The 27193-nt window shown below is 41.8% G+C and overlaps 2 pseudogenes; one reads left to right on the top strand and one right to left on the bottom strand.

Moving 5' to 3' along the window:
- Positions 1-3564: 3564 nt before the first annotated feature.
- Positions 3565-8688, top strand: LOC148038563 (uncharacterized; annotated as a pseudogene).
- Positions 8689-19548: 10860 nt separating this feature from the next.
- LOC148038562 (high affinity iron permease 1 pseudogene) lies at positions 19549-21066 on the bottom strand (annotated as a pseudogene).
- Between the last annotated feature and the right edge of the window lie 6127 nt (positions 21067-27193).

The raw sequence follows: 27193 nt of genomic DNA, 5'->3' as shown, positions 1-27193 counted from the left end.
AGAGGAGCGTTGGAAAATTGAGAATAGCAAGCGAGTTGGCATAAAGAGGTTATCAACCACGGTGGATGATGGAGGGTCCTCAAAGCGTGTTTGTAGAAGCTTAAATACTTCCATGGAAGCTACTGCTATGGATGGGATGGAAGAGGGCGATCAAATAAGGGAAGCGGGTGATCATGGTGGGAGAGTCAACATGCTCAAGAGTGTTTTAGTAACACAAGAAGCGCTCAAAATTTGGGAGCTCCAATGTGAGAAGGTCCGCAAGAAGTTGAGTGAGAGAAAGCCATCTAGAGATGATAAATTTCAGCTCATCACGGAAGATGTCAATGACCAACCTTTGATTCGAGTGTGGTGCAATGAATGTGGGAGTGCTTATGGATCGGGAGTGACTAGTGGCAAGCAATCCGCATACTCATGCTTGTCAAACTTCATGAGATTTCACATTCTAGATGGTCAAGCACATCAAAAACGATACTTATCTAACCGAAGTTTGAGGTTTGATGCATTTTCTACTCATGGTTCTCATGGAAGTACTCCAAAAGACGAGAATGATTCTGATGATGCAATAATAATCTTGGCAGCTATTGAGGAGATGAATAATTTCAATAGAACTCATGAAGGTAAGAATCAACTTCTTGTTTTATGTTGTAAATTGTAATATTTTTTTGTAAAAGATATTTGTTGAATCATGTAAGACAATTCTTAGTCCCTTATTTTGGTTCCTTTTTTAAGGATTTTTGCTTGTGCATATCAGATTCAATTGTCAGCTACGTTTCTAAACTCTTATCAAAATTTTGTATCCTCATGTAGGGGCTGATTTTCAGTTGGTTGAAGCAACTTTACATGACTACAAAGATAAAAATAGTGTCAAAGTTGTGTGCAAATATGATGGGAAGTGGCTGCACCTATGTCCTCGAGGTTCAGATTTGCAGACAATCCTAACACAACATATCAATGCAAAATCTCACATCAATGCATGGAGCAAGAAGACCACAATAAAGCAATCATCTTCTCTCTTCACAGGAGCTAGTGGGCGACCTAAAAAGAATTTTGAAAAGGATCCATGTCAACAAACTTTGGGTGCATTCCTCGTATCAACCAAAGAGCATGCGGAGGTGGCTTCCATCCATGCAGGTGATTCAAGCTCTCATTTATTAAATCTGTGTTGGGGATTATGGCAGTGTAAACTTGATGTTAATGGTAGTGAGGTTGATATAAAACCTTTTCTCCAAGACCTAAAGATGGGTGAAGAGTGGTTTTGTGAGCCACATACAAAAGCTACTTTATATGATGGGGATGTTGAATAGAGGATAAATGGATGCTTTAGGCATGTGTGCTGTCTTCGGATCTCAAGAATTGGAATTCCGTTTGAAAGTTTCACATGCGAGTATTGTAAGAAAATTCCATCTTGCGCTGATTTTCGTGGCAGAGTGTATCGGGAGGGTAGTGCAATTGAGAAAAGAGGAGAGAGGCAAACAGGTCGAGGAAGGCGATTGGATTACCTTTCTGGTGCAGAGCTTAAAAGCGTTGTAGTTGAGACAAAGAAAAACTTGCGAGAGGCCAAGAGAAAACTATGGTGGTTGAAGGCAAAGATTGTGGTGCTTTCAGTGAGAATCAGGTCTTTAAAAGAAGCAAACTATGAGGCTATTAATAGGAAGGATGTGCAACGTTTTTGCAATAACATTATTGAGGCTCATAGGCAAGGAAAGTTTGGTGGCAAATTAGCTTTATGGGCTTTTCTTCAAGACATTGCAAATAATGCATTAAGATCGAAAAAGGGGCAAAGATATGCAGAATCCTCAAAGACCATTTTTGAGGTTGCAAAGCTATGGGGTGGGCCGCGCTTGCATGATTTTCTAAGTGTAAACCTTGGAGGGCCATCTTTGTCAACCACAAGGAGGCAAGGAAGAAAGGCAACTCAATTTCAATCCGGAGAGCATGAGTATATCGTTGATATGGTTGGAAAGATATACAAGGATGTAAAGTCCAAACATGGAATAGCATCACGGGTGCCATTCATTATTGTTGAAGATGAAACAACCATCAAGCGTCGCATCAGGTAAAAACTTAGTTGAATTTCTCTTCGCTTCAGTTTTAAAATTTATTTATGTAACAAGTCCATGGAAATAAAGATGTTAAAGTGGAGCTTCATGTTTTTGCAGATGGAATGCGAAGGATGACACTCTAATTGGGTTTTGTGGAAGAAAGGGAGAGGATCATCAATGCTCCTCAAATGATGTTATCATTGTTGGAGATGGAGCACAAGGATATGAGACAATAGTGGATGCCTTCCAAAATCACGTAGTGGGACATTATGCAAGACTGCTCATTATCAACCCGCTTCATGAGAGTCTTCCACGGTTAGCTCTTGTTGTGCATTGCACTTGTAATTGCTTTGATAGCGATTTCATCAAAGCTCAATGGAGTCTTGTGGAGCAAATGTGGAATGCAAAATGGAAGGATTGCCTAGGGCCAATAATTGGACATGCTTCAGATGGTGATAGTAGACGTCGCAAGCTTATGCTTGAAGACTATTTAGGAAAAAGTGATAGAAAGTTTGGTATCAAATGGGATGGATGGAAACTCAAAGGCAGAATCATAGGAGACAATGTGTATGGACTACATGATCAAGATTTTGTGCATTGTGGAAAGAAGCTTGTGAACCCTCTTGATAGTCCTATTCGACAACTAGCGATTGGACAAGTTTGGATTACACTCAATCATGTTGCTTTGGTCTATAATCATTTCTCTATCGATCAACACAAGTTACGAGAAGAAGATATACAACGAAACGATCGGCAAAATTGGAGAGCAGCCCAAGTGATTGTCTCTAGACAAGTTCAAAAATGTATGATAGAAATGCAAAAAAAAGAGAGGAGCATGCAAGGGACTGGGGCATATTTGCAGGTTGTTGCTGATTATATAGACATTTTTTTGTCTCCACATTTAGACTTGAGAGAGCGTGTGGTGCTTGCTAGTAAAGTGATCTTCTTCTTCAAGTTGTGGACATTATGGATTCATCATCATTCTACATACACTCTTAAGAAAAACTTCATTAGCAAAGAGGCTTACACAGATACCCAGCTTTCTTGTCATTTTGTGGTTCTACTTATAAAGATGTTTCGGGATTTCTTCCCAAATCTCAAGTGTCCTTTACATCTCACAGGATCGGATGCAGCAGAAATTTATTTCAGCAAGATTGGAGGTATGGTTGGGCAAGAAAGAGCATTTGATTTTGGAGATGTTTTGCATTGTGTTGGAAGCTTGAACAAGATTACCATGCATGAATGTAAATCAAATGGGGTGACTTTTTCAAGGGCACATAAGAAACAAGAACACATATGGAAGGATTTGAACAAGCATGAAGGCATTTTGGAAGCAGATCTTGGGAATTACGAGAGCGTTTCCTCTGATGAAAAGTTGATAGATGCATTGAAAGAGGGATTGAAGCGGGCACAAGATCTTTGTGAGTCATTGGGGATCAAACCTAGCACAATCGAAGGAGTTGAATGGTGAACAGAGCCTTGGATAGATACACAATCAATGTGGTCAAAGATAGATGCTGAAATGGGTGACGCCGATGAGCACGATGACTTTGTGGAGCCTTGCGGTGAAGATAGGCCCATTGAAGGCAGCGACGGAGATGACGAGGTCATTGCTCTGAGTGAGATTCGACATGAGGTGGATGGGATTCTAGATGAGGCAAGCATTGAGGATGAAAACAAGACTATCTCGCCCGTGGTGGAGGTTGACAAGAAATTCATCTTCAAGTCTACTTTGGTGAGTCAACTCAATGGAAACTCAACACTATCAAAAGATAGGTTGACAAGGGTAAGACAAGGAGTGTATTTCAGCAATGAAGGAAAATTAGCATCAACAACCAATGGAAATTTCTTTGGAATAGGGTCAGATTGTGCTGTTTATTTCTACGATGACACATGTGGAAACAGAGACACAAATTTCAAGAGAAATGGAAAAGCCACAAAATTGAAGAAGATGCAAACTCTTCATAGTACATGGTATCTTGGAAGAGTCCAAAAGATGCGAAAGAAGGTAGGTGGCAGGTATGTAGATTACAAGCGAGGTCTTGACTTGGTAGATCGACCACAAGGGATGGAGGTTCAGCTTGGTTGGTATCAGAAGGTGAAAGGACACCATACATACTCTTATGATGTGACAGACTTAAACATGGTTGATATTGAGTCAATTATTGCATTGGCACATTTAACATACAATGAGGCTACTGATAGATATGTTCTTGATCAAAATGATTATCAAATCTTTAACGATTTCTTGAAGTCTGCTGGTTAGATGTTTATTTAAATCATGTAAGTATGGAACCATTTGGTTGTAATTTGTGTTTTAGTCATGTTATAACACAGGTGACCTTATTCTTTCCATTTTCATATGATTGCAGGCAACGAATCCTCCACCTTGCAAAGTGGGGAGGAGTTGGAATGACATGAGTTGGATTTTTGTGGGACTGAAGTGTTTTTTGGGAAGGAGTTGGAATGACATAAGCTGAATTTTTGTGGGACTCAAGTGTTTTTTGTGGGATTGAAGTGTTTTTTTGTGGAATGACATGAGCTGAATGACATCCACTATATGTTTTTTGGGAGAGCAGGTAAATTCCAACCATTGTCTCTTGGAAGAACGGGGTTTATCTCGTATAGTACTCTAGTTTTATAGTAGCCCAAATTCAGATTAGTTTCACGTAGCAATTGATTGTGTTATTGATATTTGCAGTACAGGTTCGTAGCAGCATGTATTAAGGCCTTTAACGATTAAGGCCTTCGACGGTTGAATTAATGGGCATGTACATAATATTTTGCTAGCAGCTCTCAAGGACCTTTTGGTTTGGCCAAGTCGGGCAGTTATACCAGTCTTTCCAGGTGATTATAGGTATAAATGAATTACCCTCCTTCTTAAGTGAGTTGTATAGGCTAATATCTGTCAAATGCTTCTCTCCAGTATGCAAGAATATCTAAGAGGACAACATGGTGAAGGTTCCTATCAGTTGTTTTGTTCAATTGTTGATTTAGCATGTCAGTAACTAATTTTTGTGTTGAGTCATCTCTAAAAAGTATTTTTGACAGTGATCCGAAAGCAAGCTATATGGGCCATCTCTATGTTCAGCTAGTTGAAGCATGAAATCTGGCGAATTCACTGGAAGATTCGACCCCTATGTGATCTAGCAGTTGTTTGCAAGTCACTGTGAAATTTTATATCACTATCAAGGTCTCCTTTTGTAACACAAGAGCAGGTGGTTGGTTTTTTTTCAGAGCTGGGCTGGCTGTGCAGCAACCTGAGTATGAAACAGGAGTGGCTTTCAGTGGACAACATTGACAGGCGGAGCAACCTTTCTGTGCAGGAGTTTATCACAAACTATGAAGAACCGAATGAGCTAGTAATCATAACAGATGCATTATGTAAGTGGCCAGCCTTGATGAACTGGAACAAGGAGTATCTAGTGAGAGCAGCTATTTGAATCAGCCCAAGTTTACAGCTGCTTTTTTCCTATTTTTTCTTGCAGTGTAGCCTGCAATTGGTTCTATGAGCTCACCGCACGAGAGGAGAGGGCGTCTGACAGATTGGCAATCCTGCATGGCTTGCCGAAGTTACAGAGTAAGCTGCCAAATCCAACCAAAGAGGCTGATGGAGGAGTATCTTGGAGTCCCTCACAAGTGTATGATAACTGTGATACAAGAGGGGGTTGTTCTGCTATAAATGAAGCTGTAGTTTCACAATGTACAAGCCCAATGCCACTGCCTGATGAGCTTGCAGCAGTAAGCCCAATGAGACCGCCGCAAGGGTACCCAAGCAAAGGTCTTTCACAAAGAGCTTCTCCTAGAAGGTGGTCTGCCTCTCCTTTAAAAAAGGTTCAAGTTGGTCGATTTGGGAGCCGGCGGGCCGGGTCGGTCGTGATTCGCAGTATCAATTACTTTTCTGAACGCCAGAGTAAAGAGAGACACCATGTTATGGACACCAGTAGCAGCAGCGATGGTGAAGAAAAGGCTAAGAGTTGTACTCTAGATGAGCCAAACTAAGACTGATGGAGGAAACTCTAGAGCGTAGAAAAGCGGAGATGGATGCCCAAATAGCCAAGCTCAATGACAAAGCTCATGCCAAGGCTTGTGCTGCCAAGCTGCTTGCCCTTTAGGCCAACTTGAGGGATATGCAAAGACTCCAGGTAAAGATCTGGCTGAATTTGTTTTGGCATGAGATTTTGTCCATAGATTCTAATGTGTTATGAATATTTGACATCTGTTGGCAGGAGGATGGAATGGTTGGGCATGGCAATCTTCAACCATTGTTGACAAAGGATTACTCGAGGTCTGATAGTAGTCCTCCCTCTCCTCCCTTAACACCCCGAGTGGTGAAAGAGCAGGCATTGACACCAAAAGCTCATAGGGCAAAGAAGGCGGTGTATGCATCTCAAAAGAACTCAAGCACTCCTGGGAGCTCCAGACGAATAGTTTCCATCTCCCCTAAAACCACTCCTTGAGGAACTCTGGGGTAAGCCATTGGTCCAGAGGACCCCTAGTTCCTCAAATGCCCCTGAGAACTCTCTTTCCTCCTTGGTTCCTTGCTTTTCAGACCCGAAGAATGAAAACATGAAACCATCTCCAGGGAAGTTGTCGGGCTCTGCGATAGTGCTTTCCAAGGATGCTGGGATTCCTGCTCAGCATCCAGGAGCAAGCAAGGCTTTACAATCAGGACCAAATGGCAGTGTACCCAAAAGAAGTTCAAGGGTAGAGAAGAAGACCCGACCAAGGCAAACCAGGCAGAGTTTTGTGACAGGTGAATTAACAGATCCATCTCCTATGCCTGAAGGGGAGGTCTCCCTCTCCCTCTTGAGCACTGAAACTGACATAAAAGTGGAGGCTCCTATCATGAGCAAGATAAGGCAAAGTTCTGTTGCTCCTATTCAGGAAATGAAGCCCTTTTTGCGCAAAGGGTCTGGCATTGAACCTGGTGCTGGGCCAGGGATTGCAAAACTGAAGGCCGAAGCAGTGAAGAGTTCTGACGAAGATGTCCCAGGAACTCCTACAAGAATTTCTGATGAAGAGGCTCATGCATCTGCAAGGAGCGTCATGGACACCAGCGATGGGGAATGCATTCCTGTGGAAGCCCCAGTTGCAGATGCTTCCTTATCTTCTTACAAGGAGGAGGAGAAAGGGAAAGCACAAACTCTAGAGCTGTCAGATGTTGATGTAACTCATAACTCAGATGGTGGCTTCTTTGCTGTATGCGAAGATGCCAAGGCTACTGAACTTTTGAAGGATGATAAATTGCCACACGTTGAGAGGGGTTGTCACATTGTTTCATTTCCCATGGAATTGGGCACTAATGAACGTCACGATAGTAAGTTTGCATCTGAGCCAGACTCTGTATCTCACACACCTTGGGATGAAGCAGCTGGAAAGGGAGTGCCAAGTGCTACTTTGTCTCAACTTCTCTCTGAGAGTACTGGCCAGGTGGTGCATATTGCATCCTCAGCAAGTGGTTCTGCGTCATTTCGTGCTAATCTAGCAAGTGGAGAGCAATATGTGCCCAGAGTCTCTCCTATGAAAGCTGCCTCTCCGGCTAGCTCAAGTTTGAAGCGTCTAGGCGCTATCATTCCTGACTACTTCAGTCCCTCTGCTGCTACCCTTGTGGAGTCCCCAGTTGGAAGTCTTGCTTCTCGGGATTCTTCTGGAGTTCAGTATTCTTCTGATACGGATCTCACTCACTCACAAAAGAAGTTGGGCTCCTCTCAAAAGTCTATAGTAGTGATCGTTCCACCCAAAGAACCTGCAAGAGGTTTCAAGCGCTTGCTGAAGTTCGGTCGAAAAAGTCGCGAAACACCAGATATCATTGTGAGGGATGGTGTATCTGCATCTGCCCCTTCAGAAGGTGACGACGAACTCGAAGAGGTCAACAAGGAAGCAAATAAGCACTCCTCTAATATAATACTCCAAAAACTGAAGCTTCAAGAGAGGCTTATAAAAGATTATGGTAGTGGTAGTCATGCCAGTAACACAGACACAGGACCAGGTAAGCTCTATTGTTCACTTTACTGTTTGTATTATGTATTTCTTTGGTATAAAAGTTTCACAAGAATAAGTGGAGCCTAAGTGAAGGAGGTCAGTGGCAGTTATATTTTAGATTCCATCTTATCTTTTTCATTTTTTTAAAATGCAAACCTATCTGTACAAAGCTCCATTGTTCTATCTAATTTTAAGCTTCAATATGATCATGCTCATGGGAGTACAAAGCTCAAAGGTAGCTTCTTCTGTTGATTTGCATTGATAGCTTTCCACTAGACGAAAGTTGTGTAGCTGAACATATTTCTTTTTATACCTGTTACAGCACCATGATCATTCTTTTCTTTGTCGACTTTTCGTTGTTGTAAACTTGGGCTGATTCATGATGAACATAGACTTGATATTTTTTACACTGTTGAGCAGGAGCAATCTTCTCAATGTATTAGACTTTCTGAAGCGGCCAAATTCTGCTCAACTGGTATCAGGCACAAGAGACCGTGTAAATTTGCATGACAAGTTCAAGAGCTTGTATGTCCAGATGTTTCCTGGTTCTATTGAAGAACTGGAGAGTAAAGCTGCAGCAAAAGCTAAGCAAAGAAATGCTGGCTCATTTTGGGACACAGTGATGGATGCCAAAGTTGGCGGCTTCAAATTTGGTTTCTGAAATGCAGTTTTTTAGTGACCGCTATGTTTAGGCAGGTAATACTCTCTACAATCTTCCTGGTGCATGGTGAGAAAACTAACATATTTGCCTTGAGTTGTATCATGTGATACCTTATTAGGTTCGTTGGCATGCAAAGTCAACTTTGTACCGATTATCCCATTTGCCTGCTGGTGGCATAAAAAAGTTCTCTTTGGTGCTCAAATCATATGCAAGGAAATATATTGAAGTCAAAAATTTATATTTAGCAGCCTCATTGTCTTCATGTCTTTGCCATGTAGTAGCGTATTATTTTTGTAGCTTCATACCCTAAATGCTGAGGGTGGTTGAGATGTGACCAAAATGTCAGTGTTGATACACTCGTCATTTTCTTAATGTTGGCCTTTACTTTGTGTCTCATAAGAACAGGAAGAACTTTTTGCAATCTGAGTAGGGACTCCTGCTTTTTCGAGCTCTTGGCATCAAGGGTTGAACTATGGAGTGATCTCACAAGGACACACTTGCCTCTCTTCTCTATATGGAATGCTGCGCTTTCTTTATTATTATTTTTTTACTCCATGGCATGCCCAATGCAAAGGGCTGATGTGTTTCACCGCACTACGTTTTACAAGATGGACAGTTGCTTCTTATTGCTGTATTGGCCCTAATAGCATGGATTTCAACCTGCATAGGTGTTTTTCTTTGTCCTAATGAAGGTTCTCAATCAAGGTTGGAAAGCCACTCTCTAGTTGCAGTATCAAATACATTTGACAAAGATCTGCAATCAGACGAGCCAGTTTTTTAGATTACTTTTGAACCGAGTGCTTTCAAGTGCCACATACGATGTTAAGGAAACTTTTCACATAAAATGTCTTCTCCATCCAGTGCCTCAAGTGAATGGGCCTGGACGATTCAGCAAAAGCCTCGACACATGTCCCATGGACAAGAATGGTCTTTCTCTGAATACCTAGCTAAGTGTCGTTGGAGGGTCCTTCGCTAGAAAATGTCTCTATGGGTTGCATTTAAAGGCTGTGTTAGCTTGGAACTAAGTGCTAGAAGTGGGCCTGAATGATTATTGCAGCTCTGACAATGTCTATCTTAGTACCCAAATGTGCTAGATTGTCACACCTAGCATAGTTCTGTTTTAAGAATTTATCAAAGCAAGGTCTTAGTGCCCAAGTGTGCCAGATTGTCACCTAGAATACGTCTATTTTAAGACTTTATTAAAGCAAAGTCTAGACTCATGCAAGCCCTATGCAGTCTGGCATTATGAAGTTGTGTAGCAGAAATGTTGAGAGTAGACCTGTTTTTCTGTTACTAAGCTATCAAAAAAAAATTTGGCGTCTTCCATCTTTCTACTAATGGACAGTTTTGTGGATAGAAACATTTGTGTAGCCGAATAGTATAATATTTAATTATGGAAGGAGTGGTTGCACACATGGTCATAAGCCATAGTTGCCATGGTTTGAAAGCCTATGAGCCATGCGAATATGTGCGAAATAGAGTCATAAAATGATACTCTTACAAGGTTATCACACCAAATCAATATGGTGAAGCATGCAATACTGTCATTCTTTATTTATCTCTTCAAGTAAGCCTATTTGTGACTTCTGAGGGGTGTACCTATGGTTGAAGCTTGGCTCACCCAATGGTTCATGAAAGATTGGGTGGTTCAAGCAGTTAGGGTGTTCTTTTGTAATCCTCTCAAAGTCATGCCAATTTTGTCTTTTATGGATTGGAGAATATACTAGAAATAAAAAGATCGGATGGGTCTAGCAGACCTATTCTCAAGGAAATATTCTCTCCTTAAGTGCAGCTACTATTGTCCATCTATTCTTTGTCCCATTCTATTAGATGGGATGGCTATAATATACCTCTGCATGTGGTTCCAATTTTGACAACTACGCTCTTTTCTTTTTGTTTTCAGTTGTTTCCCACTTCAAAAGGGCATATGGTAGTGGTGGATCCTCATAGACATCTCTCAATTTTGTAGGTCTTACAAAGGCTGGTGCAATTGAGGCTATTAATACTTTTTTAACCCTTTATTCTTCCCAACTCCACCATCTAGTTGTATTTTGATACTCGTCGTTGATTCTTCAAGCAAGAGTTCAATTGCATATCTAACACGTGTATTTTTTTCCATATTCATTGGGCATTTTGCTTTCTCAATCTAGAAACTCATTGAACACTTCTCTTCATAGTTAGGGACTTCTCTTCATCGGGTCTGGCAATCCACTCTTGCGTAGTACCAAAGATCTTGTAATGTAAATTATACAGGGAGGGGGGGGGAGAAATGCATAAGCTTAAAATTTTAAAATTACAGGAGGGTTATTATAATATACCACAAAGATAACAGGAGGTATATATTAAATAGGGCAAAAAAGGTTACAGGGGTTTTAAAATATGCCTTTGCACGCACGTGATATCCATGATTTTGTAAGGTGGACCCCCCGGGGGTATGAACACAATGTCTTTGTGTTCTCGTGGTGTGGCCTTTTTGCCCTTGATGGCTAGATTGGCCCATTGATGTTCTAGTATCTCTGTTTCTCTCTGTCCGGGTATGGGCTTTTGGTTGCTCTTTTGCAAGTGAGAATCCATGCTCGTGTAAAGCCATTACTACACTAGGGTCCAATTTGGAGGACCTGTCACAGCGTGCGTTTTCTCTCCAACCTACTCGGGGGAGGTGCGGAGGGAGCACAGTCAAGTGGTCCCCCCCGGCCCGAGGGCCATTACGGTAAACACCATGCGCAATTTGGAGGACCATTTATAGCCAAATTTTGAACTATTTGCTCTAAGTTTCAGCCCAGTGATCGATCTATGATATGGTTTCGTCTCTATATGGTTTCTCAGTTAATTTCACTGTCTTCAGGTAAAATTTGAGAAAATCTAAATTCGGCCCAACAGGTTCGAATTACAGGGGCCGAATGTCCGATTCGGACCGTCCGAGGGCCGAGTAGGAAGGGCCAAATGTGACTGGTCCGAATGTCAAATTCGGCCAGTCCGAGTCTAGATGTCCGAGGGCCAAGTCGGCCAGGTCGAGTGGATCGCCTGGAGAAGTCGAATGAGTTTTTGGGCCGAGTCGGCTGGGCCAAGGCGGGCCGAGGGCCGAATTAGCTGGGCCGAGTCAAGTGGTCCGAGTGGTAGTGGGCCAAGGGCCGATTCTGGGACTTGGCCCAGAATCGTCGTCACTCGGACATGCCGAGCACGGCACGTTTTTTGTGGGCGTGATGATAAATCGCCCAAATCACATGATTTAGGTCACGGCATGGTCATACATATCTCCATATCAAAGCTATGGATGGAGGGGAAGAGTTGTATATGCCTGGAATAGCCAATAAACTCCAAAATGTAAATCTGCAAGAAAATCAAACCCTCTTTCCCTGTTTTGACAACAAAAACCCTAATGCTTATTTTCTTTGTTTTCTCCTACTCTAATGCATCCAAATCACAAAGTAAATACCTACACTACTCCATCTCACAACATAAATCTCAAGAAAAGCAACAAACCTACTTGCCAAGGAGATCGAATACCATCTTCAACCCCCTCGCTTCCTACCTATCTCAAGCACCAATTCGGGGAAACCCTACTCCAATGCTCGATTCAAAGCGCACAAGCGCTCAAGGCTTGAATCCGTTGGTCCCAGCAACGGAACCAAAATGTGGGAGCTTTCACTCAACCGCCAAGACCCACAGACCGCTTATTGTTTCAAGCGTTCCAAGCCGAGCACTAATGGCTACCTCTCACATAGCTGACGCGCCATCCATACCTACGGGTGTAGTGAGCTTACCTCCATGCCGCTCAGGTTATCTCCTCTCCCGCGCACTCCAGTAGCTCCACGATCCAAATGCAAGCTTCAAGCAAGCTCCATCCTCCCACTCCAAGCTCCATTGCCGCGAGCAAGATAAGAGAAGAGAAGAGAAGAGAAGAAGAGAGGAGAAGATGGAGAGCTTCTCCTCCTCGGTCCCTCACCCTCACACACTCGCTCCCTCACACTCTCACACTCCCTCTCTCAAGCACAAGCTCAAGCAAGCAAGAACAAGAAGAGGAAGAAAAAGAAGAGAGCTACTTTTGGCCACACACAAGAATGAGCTTCTCATTCACTTTTCAACTTTATATACAAAACCCTAAATCCCTTTTGGGCGGTCATGCCCTTTTCCCCTTTTTTACATGGCCGGCCATAGCCTAGGCCCTTTTTCCCAATGTCCTTCTATCTTCCTAGCTTCCTTTCCACCGCCCATCTACATTTACAAATTGCACGGGTGAGAGCCCGGCGCTCTTTTACAATATTTCAGGGTGCGCCTTTTCCATTTTAAAATGCGCCTTTCCCCTTCGGCATTCGCCTTGGACTTTTAAGGTTGCCCTTGCACTTTTGGTCTTTTTTCCTCTTCTTCCTTCAGTCCGGCTACCTTTTTTCCCGCCTTTGCCCTGCGTCTTTTCTGCTTTATTTTGCTTTCTTCGTGTTGGGGTTAACAATATTTCTTTCAATTCTTTATATAATTTGTTCTAATACATTGTGTCTCATAATTGTTTGTATATATCATAATTATTTTGCAGACTACTATCATTGGTAGGATACCTACTCCTAGAGAGGTAGGTTACCATCGAGGCCATAACCGCACAGCCACATGGCTTCACTTCTATGAGGAGGGTCTCATCACTGAGAAGCAATACAATCGGGCTATGAGGATTCAACATCCAGAGGAGGTATGTTTTTCTTACTTTCCTATTAAAAGCATAGTTAATTATAACTTTTTCTTTGCAATTGTACGTAAGCAACCTTGATCTTTTGTGTGTGTAGGTGAACCCCTATGTGGAGCATAGCGAGGAGGGGGATAGCGACGCTAATAGCCATGGTGGTGCTAGAAAAGATGTTTCTTATTCAGATTCGTAGAGGAGCACCATACCTCCTCTATGGCCTTGTTTCCTTGTATATCTATTATCCACCTTTGAGCCTACTGCTTGCGGCCATGCTTTAGGTCGCAAGCACTTAAACTCCCCATGTAAATGTGTTTTATATATAATGAATACATGGATTTTTGTTTTCAATTCTCGTGCCTTCAGATCCATTGTATTTTTCTCAAATGCACAATTTAATGTATGGGAGGGGGGGGGGGGGGAAACAAGAGCATGTGGTTGCACACATGCTCTCTGGTTTTTTTTTTCCAATTCTGTACTTCGCGTCTATTTGTGCGTCTAAATTGCAGAAAATGCGCGTCTATACTCGCGTCTAAAATGCAGAATACACGTGCCCATACACGCGCTATATAATTCAAATTAATAAAAAGAAATTAAATATCTTTTTTTAAAAGGAGATTTTTGGTTTTGCGTTCGCATCTACTGGCACATGTAAAAGCGCGTCTATAAACATATCTATGTGCCCGTCTAATTTTCCATGTAGACGCGCTTGTAGATGCATTAAAAAAATTAAATAAATAACAATTTTGATTTTCATGTGTGCTTGTATTCATGCATGTATATGCGCATCTAAAGCGCGTTTATTGGTGCATGTGGATTTCCTCATACATGCGACTATAGACGCGAAATGGTAGATGCACAAATAGACGAGCTTGTAGATGCGCCCATAAGATTTTCTCTCAATTCAAAAATCGCGTCTAAAAGTGCATCTAAGAGGCCTTTTTGTTGTAGTGGATGGCAGGTCCTCCCTCCCCCCCCCCCCCCCTCCAGCTTGCGGCAGGCAGCGGCACCCTCCCCTGCCCCATGAACAGCGCCCCTGGCCGTGAGAGGGAGAGAAGAAGAAGAAGAAGAAGAAGGAGGAGGAGGAGGAGGAGGAGGAGGAGGAGGAGGAGGAGGAGGAGGAGGAGGAGGAGGAGGAGGAGGAGGAGGAGAGAGAGAGAGAAGGAGAAGAAGAGGGAGAGATGAGAAGAATTAAGAAGAAGAAGAAGAGGGAGAGAGAGAAGAAGAAGAAGAAGAAGGGAGAGAGAGAGGAGAAGAAGAGAGGAAGAAGAGGGAGAGAGAGAAGAAGAAGAAGAAGAAGGGAGAGAGAGAGGAGAAGAAGAGAGGAAGAAGAGGGAGAGAGAGATGGAGAATAAGAGAAGAAGAGGGAGAGGGAGAGAGAGAGAGAGAGAAGGAGAAGAAGAGAAGAAGAGAAGAAGAGAAGAAGAGAAGAAGAAGAAGAAGAGAGAAGAGAAAGGAGAAGGAGAGGAAGAAGAAGAGAGGAAGAGAAAGAGAAGAAGAGTAGAAGAAGAAGAAGAAGAGGAAGGGAGAGAGAGAAGGAGAAAAAGAGGGAGAGAGAGGAGAAGAAGAAGAAGAAGGTGAGAAAGAAGAGAACTTGAAGAGAAATCAGAAGGCTAAGCACGAAGACTTGTTCGCGGCCATTGAGAAATCAAGGACACTCAGGGGTACGTGGACAGAAGTCCATGGATGGTTCGTGACACCTAGCAAGATGACATTGACTACCCACTCGAAAAGGGTGTCCTCTAACCCTCCCACTATTCTTATTGCTTATTGTTCATGGTTTTTCTTCCATAATTAAAGTGCATGATTATGAAAAGTCAAGTGCATGAGTTGCATGAAATATTGACTAGCCTAGTACATGAAATATTGTTGCACGAAATATTGCAAATACGGGATGATTGCATGGGAGTCAAGTGGACAAATAGAATGGATTTTGCATGGATTGACACACATGAAATGATAAGGTTTTCATAAATTTTTACATAAAATGATAGACCTTCGCGTAGGGCAATGCTTAAATTAACCAATAAAAATCACAATTTGCATCTGCATAAAAATTAAACACACGAAATGTTAGTTTCCGTTCATAGGATGCAATTGCACCGATGGATAGAAACCTAGACTTTCATATACGCAAGTCACATGAGATCCGATGCATTATGAATAAGTATTCGTTGCCAGGTATGAAGAGAGTTAAAGGTCATTTAGGATGTACTAATATATTAAATGCACCATGTGCATGATGGGTAAGTTTGATTGGAGAATTCTACATAGTACTGCACTAAGAGAGATGGAAGGGACGCATGCATCTAGATTGTATCCTGAAGGCCTAAGTGAAAAGTCTTGTGTTGCCAAGTGTGTTAACTTCTAAGTTAACTTTACTTGTTTAGAGAGAGATGAGAAAAGAACTGGAAGAATAAAAGGCTCGTGGATGGGTTGCAAATAAGGCTTGTCCGTTGCCTTGGTTGACCAGTCAATGCTTTGAGTTAGGACTAAGTTACCACAAGGAAACGCCCAAGGGGGAAAGAAGCAGAACGAATCAAGTGGAACTGTTAATGTCTCAACACCTGTGGATCAAAATCAGGAGGGGGAGACTTACATACTAGGGTAAGGACGTCCTAGTGGACTCAATGCACAACAACAGTTAGGAGTTAGATAGGTAAACTATATAGGGAAAAATTCCTATGAAGACCTGGTCGATGCGAAGATCATTGCAAAGGGCGGATCACTAGTCCATAACTCGAAAAGCACGAGTTTCGACTATGTAGATTCTTGTTCCTTACAAGCAAAGGCGTACTTAGGGAAAACCCCAATTCCCAAGGTATCGGATCTTGCAGGTTGCAATCGACCTAAGAAAGAATGTTGAGGGTATTCAAGAAAGGAACTTCACCTTAACAGGAATGTTGTATAAACTACCAAACTTATCAATGTTTGAAACAATAGGGCAATGTTAGCCTTGATCAAATCAGGATCAAGGGGAAGACCATTTAGATCATTTAAAGGCTCTAGAAGGATTTCTACCTTAGAAAAGGTTGTAAATTCCTTAAGCAACTATTTTGATACATCCAAGTTAAATTCTGGTTGTGCATGCAATGGGATTGTGATGCCTTGAAGCAAGAGGTTGTGCATTCAGGTGTTTGTTAATGTGGTTTTGGATGTTAATCCAAGTGGGGTGTGATTGATGATTTCATGGCCGGGTCTGTGATGACTGATTGCCATGGGAACAAAAATGATGTTTTTCTAGTTAAAGGATGTTAGGCTGGTTGTTTTAGCTTGATTGTTCCTGAAAGGATACTTAAGGATTGGCTATGGTTTTGGATGAATATCCAAGTGATTATATTTTCATGGCGGAAATCGTAAGGATAAATTGCCATGGGAACAAAAGGGATGTTTCCCTAGTAAATATTATTGGGCTGGCTGCTTTAGTTGTGGATGATTTCCTAAAGGGATAATTAAGGATGGTGCTAGCTACCCCCCGCAAACCGCCAAACCCTAAACCAAGGGGGTTATGAATCCGTGTCGGGAATGTGGACCGAACCCGCTGCGAGAGATCTCTCCATGGAAATTACTTGGCGTAGGAGGGCACTTGGGTGCCAAGGGGGCTCTGGCCGTAAATCCCAATGCCTCTGGACCCTACACAAGTGTTCTATGTGACTCAAGATGGGATCTCGAGGCCTTGATACTAGTTACAAGGTAGAATCTTGGTAGGATAAACCTTCGGGTTTTTATTGCTGGGAGACGGAAGGATTTTTCTGCGGAGGCAGAAAGGGACACTTAATTCTCCTGTATGGGCGGGAGACAAACATTAATTTGAAGATCAGTTATGAAAGTGTTTGATCTTCTTTTATCTTATCTTAGTGTCTATGCCCTAAATTATGCAAAGGAACCTGTGATCAACGGATTAATTAAGGAAGCTGCTTTTATGTGTCAAACATAATATGGTAGATAATTAGGTAACTAAAACAACCCCCGAGGGAAGCGTGGTGGATGTGACCGTCGGGTCCATCCTACAGCAAGGTGGTCTCGGTTAGCCAAGAGCTTTCCTCAATGGAATTTATGTGATGCGAACGTTAGATAGACAAGGACCTTAGAACTTGTGAGTTAAAAACCTGATTCATGTCGTTTTAGGGGACTGAAATGGGACTAAGCCTTATGGGCGGAGAGGTTGAGCGATGCATCCCTCTCGTTTTCCATTCTCATTGAACCAAGTGCGGTGTGAGTCTGCCTTGTTCCAGTTGTATCTACCCAAAGTGGAATGGCTGTCGACCGATGCTAGAAGGCTATTAGGTGAACCTGACTGCTAGGAACCCGGACTTCAGGTCGATTCTAGTGGGAACGGCTAGACACTTCCGCTCGGGCCAGACTCAGGAAGACCTAGATCACAAACCCTGTGACATTTCTTGCGAGTGCCAGGCGGAGCTTTCTAGACCCTCTTCCCGATGGGCTGCTAAGACATGTCCTGCAATTTGAGGAGCGGGCACGTTACAATGAATTTAAGAAAATGAGAATTAATGACAATTTGTGTGGATAGAAATAGCCGTTAGATACCCTAGGGCCTAAAATGCATAAGTGTATGTGGTGTGTTTACATGTGTGAAAGCAATAGTTTGTACAGCCATCTAAATATGTATCTACAATTACACAGTCTTCAAAGCCCTATAGTAAATACATGTGTTGGTGCATTTAGAATCACATGTTAAGTAATCGTTTACAAGTTTGCTAAAAGGATCATTTAAATATACACTAGTTAAACCCTTATTTAACCCAATGTTTGTAATCATTAATATAGGCATTAACGAGACAGAGTTTACTTAGGTATAGAAAATTAAGAACCCTTAACCATAAATAATACCATGGATCTAAATAGTTCAAAGACAACAAATAAGTTGTAAATAACCAAAATAAATATATGCAAATCGTAGATTCTAAAGACATTGGAAGTGAGCCTTAGATGATTTGAGATGAGAAGTCTCTCCATGACCTTGGATGTGTGCTCCAACACTTTGTAGCACCTTGGATCATCTCTCTCTCTCTCTCTCTCTCTCTCTCTCTATATATATATATATATATCGTTCTTTCTTTCTTTCTGTTTGCCCCTAAAGTCCTTTTTTGCTTTTCAAAATGCCTAAATTCACCTAGCAATGTTTTAAATCGGCATGCATGTAGTAGCACGCTAAAAGAGACATGTAAAATCATGGTTTTCTTACACATTTGAAGTTGCATCTATGGGTGAGAGATTCAGCTTTCACTAAAAGCCACAAGTGTAAATGGTAGGGTAGTGTGCTTGCTTATGTGTACCTCCCGGCTTTTGCTTCTTTGCTTCCATTCTATTGTAGTGTAAAGATGCCTTTAAGCTAGTCTTCATGGAATGTTTGGTCTTTCCCTTGGTGATGTTCTACAAATGACATTTTTTGGTATCTCATAATACATCTTTATCCCCTTGCTGCAAGTTTCTAGTCAACTTCAAGAAGTGAAGATCGTACTCGAGTCTCAACTTGTTAACTTTGGAAAGTGAAGACAATATCCCTTATTTGGGGGTATCCAAGGCGTCAACCTATGGTGAACTTTGGGAAGTGAAGATAGTATCCCTCATTTTGAGGGTAAAGTACACTCCTACATGCCAGACTGATGCCCCATCTAGCTCTTCTCTAGCAAGAGCCATCTTTTGTGGACATCGGGGGTCTTTCATCTTGTTAGTTACATATCTCTTTTTGCTTGCTAGGCTCTTCTAAGCTCTACATTGAGGTGTGGCACTACCCTCGAGAATGCCATGAGACCTTACGTAGGACATTATGTCATAATCTACATTTCACTTCGGAGCGAAATTAAGAAATCATCGAAAAGTTGCGAGAAAACAAAGGAACCCACTTTTACTGTTCCCATCAGAAAAGTAAGAGAGCACCTCGATTTTCTAAATAGGCAACATGTTGTCATCAACCTCGTGGAGCGTGTTTTAGACCTTTGCCGCGTCCTTGCCTCTTCACCTTTGTCACATAAAGGAGGAGGCTACTTTTGCCCTGCTAGCATAATTCACAAAAGGGAACCGTTCTTGTGTATCTAGAGACTAGAAATATGAGCTACGGCTGTGAGCGTGGTCAAAACTCAAACTTACTTGAGAAGATAGGTATTTTGTTGTCAAAAACGCCAGCGAAAATAACAATAGCATTCAATATAGAAGGAGCACAAGTGTACATGATCTAATTTTTTATCTTTGCTATAACAATAGGCCTACCCACTGTACACATGCAAAACTATAAAAAAAGCTGCTATATAACACGAGAACTATGTGAGAGACCTGCAGTACTTGTGTAGAGAAGGAGATACGAGGATGCAGAGCCTCGCAAGGTTGAAGGTGGCGATGGATGGGATTTGAAACAGAAAAGAATTCTGAGAAGGAAAAGGAGAACGAGGCGAGGTTGATATACTTGTGATGATGACGATGATTGTTTATCGACGTGAGGAGGAAAGGCTGAGGGAAAGGTGACGGGAAAAGTGATGGCAAGCCGATGGATGGTTGGTAAAATAAAACAGAGGTTTTTGTCCCTTATTTTTTTGTCCTGTGATGACGATGGGGGGTGGGGTGGCGTGGCGTGGGGCGGGGCGGACGCGGCTGGGGGTGTTTTCTGAGTTAAACTGGAGGGGGGGCAGAAGAGAGCTCCGACTCTCGTTGCAGGCGGAGGCTACCGTCCTGGCGGCGCCACCTGATGCGGAGGAAGAGCAGGGCGGCGACGACGAAGACCCAGTACATGATGTAGGCGGAGAGGGTGCCGCGCGTGGCCTCGTTGCGCCAGCCCACCACCGCGTTCAGGAGCGGCCAGAAGCCCCGGGTGCTCTCCGGGTCGCAGCAGCTCAGCTGCCACAGGAAGTGCTCGTTGTCCGTGTACTCCTCGAACTCGTGCACCGACCCCGCGAACAGCCCCGCCGCGATCACCAGCAGCAGCAGCGTCGACGCCCCGAAGAAGTACTTGAACGCCACGTGGTTCCCCCCCTGGTACAGCAGGTAGCCCACCACCACCCCGCACGCGCAGCCGGTCACCGCCGCGATCGGGTACGCCGTCCCGGAGCCCTGCAGCCCTATCCCACCCAGGAAGATGACCGCCTCCACCCCTTCTCGGATCACCACCGTGAACGGGATCAGGAACAGGGCGTACTTGGAGCGCTTGGATTGCTCCACGTCGGCCTGCTTGGCGTTGAGAGCGTCCTGCGTGACCTTGGTGAGCTTGCGCTCCCACTTCTCGCGCCAGGTGACGACGCGGGACATGGTAAGGGCCATGATGGTGATGAGGATGACGGCCACCAGGCCCAGGATGCCCTCCCAGAGGGACTCGGACTCCTCCCAGGCGTTCTTGGCCACTGTGTAGTAGAGGGATAGGAACACGGCGGCCGCTACCACGCACAGTGCCGCCGCCGCCATCACCCCCGCCCACACTTGCCGCTTCATCCGCCGCCGCTCCTTCTCGTCCTCCACGATCTTGTTCAGCAGCGCGAGCATCACGGACAGGATGATCGACGCCTCCAGAGTCTCCCTGAACACGATGAAGAACGCCGGCACGCTGAATATCTCCACCATCTTGGCAACTTCTTGCACGACCCTAATTACTCTAATTCTAGAGCCTCTGGCACAATACCCTCTCTGCGTGTCTCCGGCCTCTGATCTCTCTCTCTCCTCGCCCCTGATTATCACCGTCCCTCGTGTGAAGCCCTTCTTATAGCCAGCATTGCAGTACGCTCTCGAGCCCCGTCCCTTTCCTACGAGAAGAAAACAAAAAGCAAGTTCTCTTGACTTGTGGACTGCGACTGTGAGTGGACTGCAGGGAAAACGCTGGCCCTGCGTGCCTCGCAATCGCCGACGCTACCATAGCCACGCACCCGGCGTCTGCCATCCACGCGCCCCCTGAGTCAGCCACACACACGAACAGAAATACGAAAACCTTATTTTGCCCGCAGTAAAATGCTTCTTTTTGTGATTGGCCCACTCCCCCGGGCCCCTATTATCTTTCTGGCCCACGGCCAAAATACTTTTTTCCTGATTGGCCACCTTTAGCCTGCCCCACTCTCCAGCTTTCTTCGGCCTTCAGAGCTGTTTGTCCTGACTGGCCTCGTCCCTGCAGGCTTGCATTCCATATAACTGCTCAGTGCTCGGGGCTGACATTCCCTTGTCCTGCATGATCCAATCATCGACTTATTAACTCCAGCTCTCGCAAGTCAGCCCGCTGCTTACCTCATCCTAAGGCCACGGAGTAGGAAATGCAAACTGCAAAGAGAGAGAGAGAGAGAGAGAGAGAGACAAAGACCTGGCCTGTGTCGCTTCCATGCGGCATAGAGCGGTAGTGGGGCTACATCTCAAAAGAGCTGCCTGCATGACAAGAATTACAGACATATTTGCGGATTATGGATGCGCATACAAGGTAGCAATGTAGATTACATGTGTGCACATGTTGTATACATGTAAGAGAGAGAGAGAGAGAGAGAGAGAGAGAGAGAGAGGTGTGTGTGTGTGTGTGTGTTCTCTTGAAAAACCAAGGTTTAATGTAAAGTGAATTGTAAAAATTTTAAAAAAACTTTCAAAATTGAAAGGAGGTTTAAAACCTCGTTTTTTAGTTTTAAAAATGGCAAATACATGTGATTTCATTCAAAGTAGTTATAAAAATGACAAATACATGTAGTTTCATTCAAAAGTCTCTGCAAAGATTTGAGAACTTAGAGGTTTTTGTATCTACTACCAAATTTGTTTTTCACGAGCACTATTTTCTGCCACATTTATCACTTAAATGGACAATTTTTTGAAGAAGTGATGGACATTGGAAAGCAATTAAAGAAAGAGAGTATCAATTCAAGCATACTCGGGGAATACACATTTAACCAATTTGAACTCTTCTCTTACTTGGGCTATTAGGTGCTTCACGTGCATTTTTTATGGGTTCTATTTTAATGTTTCCAATGGGTTTGTAGCCCATGTGGTTTCACTCTGTGGATGCGTATATGGGTACACGAGTTCAAACATTGGATATATTCCTTAAGGCATCTTCAAAAGTTCGTAAAAAATAGATCAGCTTTTTAAGGTTAGATTGCATGTCGTGACTCTCATGATATATATAGAATGTAATGCAAGTGGAAACAAGATTCTTTTCCATGGGTCACATCCTGAGACGAATTTATGGAGCATACCCCATGACTTGAATAATCCAATGCAGATCAATTTATTAAAACTAGGTCTTGCTAGTCAGCTGTTGCCCCAGTGCTTACTTGCAAGCTAATGCCACAAAGTTGGAAATGCAAAGAGAGAGATATGGCCCTCTTATACATACATGATAAGAATCATATCTATATCAAGATCTATATACATGCATTGGTTGAGCATATATATTGTATACATATGCATGAGAGAGAGAGAGAGAGAGAGAGAGAGAGAGAGAGAGAGAGAGAGAGAGAGAGAGAGAGAGAGAGAGAGAGAGAGAGAGAGAGAGAGAGAGAGAGAGAGAGAGAGAGAGAGAGATTCTCTTTCAAGTTCCACCAAACATGCAACTAAAATAAAGGACTTGTGGCAAGTTTTCAAATTCTAACATGAAAAATACACTAAACAATGTTTGTTATAAAAACTAGATCATATAAGAAACGATGGAGATCGGAAAGTAAATCAAACAAAGTATCAAGTGGATACTCTATGAATGAACGCATTGAGATGAAGTTAATTCCAATGAGTTGCAGGACTAATGGATTGAGCATGTTGGTGTGTACATGGATACACAAGTTTAAACCTTGGATACATGCAGCATCTTTCAAAGTTCAAATGTTCCTGAAAAATAGTACTTGGGAATCTCAACAAGTTAAAGAACATAATGCAAGTGAGATTCTTAAAAGGTCACATCCTAAGATGAGCTTGTGCACATTTTAAAGCAATTAGTTAAGTAAGGCTTGCAAGGTGGTAGGGTGCACACAAGAGTCTAAAAAGTCATGAAGAGGAAAGTTAGATTATCCTACTTATTAGCCTAAAGGAACACACTATATATAGCTATGTGATTAGCAGCTATGTGATATGCAGCTTGATGAATTAATCATAATTTATTTGTATTCATGATCTTTTGGATGACCATGAACAAATGCAAGCTTGATGTATTTTATGATACAATGTACACAAATGACATGTTTGTGCACTGTAAATGTGATCATACGGTGGGCAAGGTAGCATGTACAAGTGGTTGGCTAGTGAGCATAGACTTGGTGACTGACCCAAACAGTAGATCTTACATTATTGGATGGTTAATGCCAATGATGGGTGGGTGAACTCCTTAGGGGGGTCACTATTATATGTAAACCCTATGTCATGTGCATTCAATGGACATCAGAAAATACCCTTTCTTTACATGCTATAAGGTAATAAAATGAACCCTTTCCCTTAAGAAACCGATGGATTCTTTCCAAATCATATTTTAAAAATCCCTTTTGTAAATATAATCTTGTAAGTTTTACTAAATAAAGTAACCTTTCTTTTGATCGCACGTGGTACACTTTCATTTTTTGAGGTGACCCCGAGGTGAACACCTTCCAAAATAAGGTGGGATCTAGATGGTTTTTGACAGTGATAGGTGGGTGAACAGGTGAACACCTTCCCAAAATGGTGGATCCAAGTAAACTAGGCTTGGATATATACGACACTATGGCTGGGTGGAGAACTCATCTATTGCTCACATTTTATTTTCTCACAACAAGTTTTGTGGAGCTTGATGAGCTTCTATTTTTTGAATCCCCACCATAAATTTGTGGAGTAACATTACTATGTAGTAGAGTAGGGTTGAGAGTTCTCCACAAGCCGTAAGTGCAATGTGGCTCTCAAATACTACATCCACCACCTATTTTGTAGTAGAGTAGTAATTATATTCTTCATGATCCATTTTATGACAAAACCATAGTTGTACCTTCCCCAGTTCTTCTCTACAAAAAAGGTCACTTTCACCTTGCCTTGTTCCCACCCATTTATAAAAAGAGCAGTTTGATGGACATATTTTCTAAGTAGAGGGCTAGTAAGAGAATCATAGTTATAAAGTAATGGCCACAATAGTGGACAAATGAACTCTAAGAATAATATGCAAGATGTATTAATCAAATGTTGGGTCCTATTAGGTAATATACTTATGAGCCTAGTGGCTAGCACTTAATATGTTTAGCCCTGATAGCCATAGTATAATACAAAATTTATAATATTAAGGCATCAATTACAATGTTATATATTGGAAACTTATGATAACCTCGGGATCCACAATGTTTTGTGATGTAGAAATGATATTGTATTGTGATGTAATCAGACAACAATCATCATTAAAACCTTAAAAAGGCTCAAAAAATATGTTTATGTAGTGATCATCAATGCTAAAAGGTTGAAGAGAGGACCCTTGTTTTTTAAGATCCTTTACGTAAACATGCATATAAACATCATGGTCATCATGTTTTAATATCCTACTCTCAATGGACAAAAGTTTTGTAAGCCCATGCTTTAGAAGCCGCCATTTTGATCAACCATTTGCATTAATTGACCTCTACATATACAACCTTAAACCATCTCAAGAAAATACATCCCCTTTATAAAGGCAAAAAAACTTTTCTAATATAATGCATAATATGTCATATTTAGTTTCCATGCACATTATTGAAAGAGCCTAATTTGTTGATGTCACCATTGAACTTTTATAGCTAGTGAGTTTCTTCTTTTTGCCCTTTTTAGCTTTAGGATTGCTCAATTGACCTTTGTGACTCATTTTGATCTAGATGTGACCTTTTTGGCTAGCTTTATGTTGCTTCTTCCTTCTTTCTCTTGCATGCCTTCACATATTGGGTTACAATTACCCCCTTTACTACATAAGTTCTAGTCCCATGGCACTTATTGCTTGTTAAAAACAACATGTAGGAGCAAACATGTGATGATGAGGAATGTAAGAGACTTGCATTAATGGAGATGTTATGGATAGAAATAGTATTTGTGGCCCAGGAGAAGAATCGTTTATTATTATGGTCATTGATCCTTTGAGCTTCTTGAGTTTCACGTCTCTAACTAATTGTGTAGGATAGGTATGCGACTAGAAGTGACACTAACACTATGAGAGCTGACTTCCTAGATATGTCCCATACTTGAGGATCTAATTAGTGTGAGAGACTAGTGGGGTGTGGTGTGAGCCTAGGATGATAGATCTACCAAGCAAGCCAAAAGTGCCTTGCCCCTGTTATACCCCTAGGGATGTGAAGTGGGGACAGGCTACGGAGTCCGACTAATCAAGAACTCTAGATATCTTTAACTTGAGGATCTCTAGGTGTAGTGATAGCATGTGTATCTCTAGGTATAGATCTTTTTCTCTCTTTTGTTTTTATCTTTATTTTCTCTCTCTAGTCTTTACAATCCTAAGGGAGTGGATGCAGTGATTGAGAAAGACAAGTTACTCATCAGGTATTCCTTGATTGATGTTTGTGTTTATATTGAAGATCGAGGAAGAAAAGGATGAGAGAAGCATGTGAAGTGACTCTCGTTAATATCTTCTAGGAAGACTATGCACTACATTATAGGGATGTTACATCAAGAATGAGGTGAGCCATGGAGCTTTGGTCAATTCTAGCATTGAGATCAAAGAACAAAGGAAATTTTGTCTCCATACACAGTATGCTTTTGGTGAAATAGGATGACAAGAAGCCTTAGGTAAATTATAAGTGGTAGTGAAAGCAAGATTTGGATAGTTCATGAAAGTTTTGACAAAATCATTGGATGGCATTGCCAAGTTTCAAGGTTGGAGTAGGTTAATAATCTTCATATTCTTGGCATTGATATTTTGTCTTATAGGAAAGTTACACCTCCTGTGCTTTTCTAGATTTCGTGAAGTTGCATGTTATAGTCACTTGAGCAAACCACACATGATATTATTTTCAAGAATGTTACATGTTGATTACTCTTTTTATGCATCTTTTTGCTTTAAGATGTACTTAGATTTCCAAGACTTTTTATCCTTGCAAGTCTTTTAAAAACTTCTCTATTCACTTGATCTAACCATTTGCCTCAATGATAAATATACTTGTCATAATGATGTGGTTGACCATTGTGATTAGTAGTAGCCTCTCAAAGATTCTTAGGGATCATGAATTCAAATGCAGTAGGGATAGCAAGTTTAGCCTGTGAGAATTCAAATCAAAGGTGCATTCATACAAATACGAAATTTATATTATATGGAAAATACTAACTATAATATGATGGGTTGTAATTATACGAGGTATAATATGGACATGTGTCATCAAGTATGTAAATTACCATATCAAATTAGGCAAAAGATTAGGGAAAATTGTTATTTCATATGAAATGATTATTTTATATGAAAAAAATATTTTATAAAAAAAATGATTATTTAGTATGAAAGATTATTTCCCTATAAAATCCGAAGATTGCAAAGGATTATCATGTCACATTGATCTTTGGAATTTGGGGATTGCTATGACATATGAAGAGCTATGAAAAGGATAGCATATAGTGATTTAATATTTTAATTATTTATGAATCCTTAAGGGATTGTAAGAAAATAATATTGGTTTACATTAAATGCTAAAAACACAATTTAAAATAGCTTTAAAAAGTAAAAGTATAGGTAATGTTTTAATATCAAAGTTATATAAATTAAATTAAAAGTTGTGTTTTTTACATTTTGATAAACATGAAAAATAAATATGAAGAGCAAGGTATTTGGCATTTCTTAAGTATAGATCATGGCCCTTGAGCTAGCTTGAGATAAAAAGTAAAAGAAGCTTTTTAAGAGTTGAGGCAACTTAAGGCAACAAGAGAGTCAACGATGGGCCAAATATCCGA

Source organism: Lygodium microphyllum, chromosome 3 (assembly GCF_053477565.2).
Source record: "Lygodium microphyllum isolate KBCC chromosome 3, Lygodium_microphyllum_v1.1.10, whole genome shotgun sequence".
Classification (NCBI taxonomy): domain Eukaryota; kingdom Viridiplantae; phylum Streptophyta; class Polypodiopsida; order Schizaeales; family Lygodiaceae; genus Lygodium; species Lygodium microphyllum.
This window is presented reverse-complemented; position numbering and strand designations above follow the sequence as displayed.